This window comes from Zeugodacus cucurbitae, chromosome 4, assembly GCF_028554725.1.
Source record: "Zeugodacus cucurbitae isolate PBARC_wt_2022May chromosome 4, idZeuCucr1.2, whole genome shotgun sequence".
Classification (NCBI taxonomy): Eukaryota; Metazoa; Arthropoda; class Insecta; order Diptera; family Tephritidae; genus Zeugodacus; species Zeugodacus cucurbitae.
Window position 1 is genome coordinate 13,973,169 of NC_071669.1, and position 4,333 is coordinate 13,977,501.

Consider the following 4,333-nt stretch of genomic DNA (forward strand, 5'->3'; position numbering starts at 1 on the left):
ACAACAAAAAAGTAAAAGCAACAACAACATACACACATATATAAGGGGCTACCCAGGTCAACCGAGCTTGCATAGTCAAAGTAGCGGCAGTGAGAATAACAACAACAAGTACAACAAATATACTGATATTACTAGAATTGTGCAGCATATGCACGCATATAAATTCGCTGTAGAAAGCATATTTGTGTGTGTGTCTGGAGGTAAATAAAACTTAAGTCCTGCTTGTTGTGGCATGCCTCTTCTCTGTTTCTTGATATTTGCTGACTTTTTACCTTTTGCAACGCTTGGGGAGTAGTTCAAGCTCGCAAATAAATCTACAAAATGCACGACAGCGAACGGCTGATAAACTGTAACACCCAAAGTAAAGTGTAGAAGGAGTGAAAAAGGGGCTTTAAGTGAGAGGCGCATAAAGTAAGTCACTGGTTCATTTATAAAATATGCAATAGCGGCAGCGGCAGCGGCATACAATCAGTAAAGTGATTGTTGTTACCACCAGCTAAGCCAGTGACTTGTGACACATGACTGCTGACTACTGACTACTAACTACTCATTGCTCACTAGCAACCTCTCTCTCCCTTAACGTATGGTCAAAGCGTTTCACCTGCAATGGTCGCCAGTTGACCAAAATAAATCCGCTTAAAGCACAAAAAATTTGCCTCTATCTGCTAATATCATGCTACAAAAACAACAAGTTTATATATTTCTTTTTTTATTTTTCCTTTGGCCCTGCTCTTGCAATGAGTAGCATTTAAAACTGTGCAAATAAAAAATGCTTCATGCAATGAATTTCAATGTACTCATATTTACATCTAAGTTCACTCACTCACTCTCACTTACACACATATTTTATTTGCATTCACTCTTGGCGTTACAACGTCTTCTTTTTGCTTGTGGCGCAATGTGCACATGAGTGTTCGGGTCATTCGTATATGTGAATGCACTTTTTTTATACTCTCGCAACAAATGTTGCTAAAGAGAGTATTATAGTTTTGTTCACATAACGGTTGTTTGTAACACCCAAAACTAAACGAGTTAGATATAGGGTTATATATACCAAAGTGATCAGGGTGAAGAGCGGAGTTCAAATCCGAATGTCCGTCCGTCCGTCCGTCCGTCCGTCCGTCCGTCTGTGCAAGCTGTAACTTGAGTAAAAATTAAGATATCTTGATGAAACTTGGCACACTTATTTCTTGGTACCATAGGAAGGTTGCTTTCGAAAATGAGCAAAATCGGACCACTGCCACGCCCACAAAATGGCGAAAACCGAAAACACATAAAGTGCCACAACTAAGCCATAAATAAAGCTATGGAATTAAAATTGGTATGAAGGATCGCACTATGAAGGGGCATATTTTGATGTAATTTTTTTTTGGGGAAGTGGGCGTGGCCCCGCCCCCTACTAAGTTTTTTGTACATATCTCGCAAACCAATAGAGCTATATAAACCAAACTTTCTGCAGTCGTTTTTTTAGCCACTTCCTAATACAGTCCAAAAATGAAAGAAATCGGATCATAACCACGCCCACCTCCCATACAAAAGTTAGGTTGAAAATTACTAAAAGTGGGTTAACTCACTAACGAAAAAGGTCAGAAACACTAAATTTCACATAAGAAATGGCAGGTGAAAGCTGCACTCAGATTTTTTTACAAAATGGAAAATGGGCGTGGCGTCGCCCACTTATGGGTCAAAAACCATATCTCAGGAACTACTCGACCGATTTCAATGAAACTTGGTTTGTAATAGTTTCCTTACATCCCAATGATATGTTGTGAAAATTGGCCAAATCGCTTACAACCACGCCTACTTCCTATATACCAGAACTTAGAAGATGATCTGAATCGTTTACTTTACAATATATATAGTAAGCACTAGTGAAGATATCGGTGCAAAACTTTGCACAAATACTGTATTTATAGTGTGGCAGCCCATTTCTAGAAATCGCCGAAATCGGACCATAGGTTTTTAAGGCCCCATATATCGAACATGAGGCCCTCGGTACTTCTAACCTAATATTAGGGTTTCCAACTTTCAATGGACTTTATACAATATATATGACGAATATGTGTGTCAAATTGTGTATTATATAATATTAATAAGGTTAAATAAATAAATTGCGAGAGTATAAAATGTTCGGTTACACCCGAACTTAGCCCTCCTTACTTGTTAACTTTTTGTTTTTGCAATATAAATAAAATACCGTTTTTCATAGCGTACCTGTGTAAATATTTAACACATTTTGCAATCACTGGAGTGCTCTTCTTGCACTCGAGTTTTGAATTTTTCTAATTGGCTGATAGTGAAAGTTGAACCCATCCTTTATGAGTGGGTAAATCATTTTCATTGACCTAATAAAGAATATTTACAGAATAGGAATAGTTCATCGTCCTCTCCGAACATATCATTAATATCTTCTATCTAAAAATTTGGTATGCTCTAGAGGCCAACTCTATGTATTTATGACGGTTGAGTTTGTCGGTTCGGTTTGGGGGAAGAATAATTTCTTATCTTTCTTTGTAGACCGATTTGGATAAGTTGTTCATTCTCGAGCATATAACTACACTCTTCTTTTGATAGACTAGACTAGACTAGAGAAATGCACTTAGGAAAATAAATACTAAATAATTTTCTTCTGAAGGCTTTGAACCATTTTGTTTGCAGATTAATGTCTATTCGAGCAATTCATAGTTTTATCTATAAATTGAGCATGTTCTGAGCGTAAACAGGAGTATTGGTTTCTCGACAAAAATAAATGTCATAAAAAGCGTGTAAAATGTGGCAACCGATTTCCAGTTAAACTGCAAATAAAATAAATTCGGAATATCTAGGTATTTTTCGAAACACTCCACAGCGCTTTGCACTCCATAATATTTCACATATTTTTTCTTGCTGTGTAAATAAAGTTCGTGCCTCGTGTGTATATTTTAGTGTAATTCTGTGCTTTTTGTGCGCCTCTGTTTATGCAATGCGAACACAATTACAATTCCATATTCGAATGTATTTATTTTTCAGCATATGCCATTGTGCAAACGGTCGAAAAAATATTTTCAAACCCCTTCCCGGCCACCTTCATTTGTATTGTAACTCACATTGTTGTATTTACGAGTGGATTTCTGCACTGTGTATTTTGTAACAGTCTCCACTTGTTGTTTATCTTTTCGGCAACGAGAATGCGAGAAAATAGAATATGCTGCACAACATTTCAGTGCAATATTATGAACTGCAAAATGGGCTGGCAACTTCGTCCCTACATGTGCTACACCCACACGAGTGCTCCGCCATTTTTATTGTTTTTGCATGAACAAACACTACAATATTCTTATTTATGTTAGCTCCCTTTTGGGTCGTCACAGTTGAAAGTGTAAATATTATGGACCAATCGACTTTTGTCCAGCCGCCCACAATTGGCTGTGCCGCCTCTTCTCGCCGCACTTTAACAATGTGTTAGTGAAATCAATCTTTTTTAAAATGCAGAAAGCATCGAAAACTATAAAAATATTGCCTTACAAAAAAGAATAAAATCTGTAAATAAATAAATATCTCTTTCGCGCTCTCATTTTTCCATTGAAAATCACTTCAACATCCATAAATTGGGAATCTGAAATGGGGCGTTGAAATCTAGGCGTTGAGGCATGTGGTAGTGGTGCCGGCCAAAATCTATGATGCTGATTGTCGGCTTGTTGCATATCAAGTGTTCTTGGAATGTTGTGAGCCATGTACCATTACATTGTAATGAAATCAGCTGTGAAGCTGGCGAAATAAAAGTAACGGTTGTTAATTTCATACCTAATGCAGCGCTATATTTCCTTATTCTCCTAAACTGAAACTCCTTTTTTAGTTTTTTTTTTCCTTTAATCTCATTTAGTCTCCACTTAACCCGCAGATAATCTTCTAAAACTTTTGAAGAACAGTGCTTTTTCAAACGGTCTTATTACTTCGGTCTCCGAATCACGCACAACTTTAGAAAATAGGTCTATATCCGTACTTCACTAAAGATAGGCCCATCTTAAGCACATCGCCGAATTTTGAGATCTTCAATCGAAGTTTTGGATGTAGAAACTAAACTTCCTTGGATCTCAAACATTTCGAAAATAGGCCTATATTAGGACTTCCTTGAATAAAGCCCCAATTTAAACATCTCAACGAATTCTGGATCTCATACATTTAACTCGATACCACATAACATCGATAGTTCGTGGTTAATAATACCAAGTCTGGTCTCGAGGAAGGCAGTAGATATTATCGGATTCTTCGGCTCTGCTTAGTTGTCTCACTCACCCAGGTGATTCCCTGAGCTTATTCTTTAATATATATTAGACGATCTAATTTAATGCTG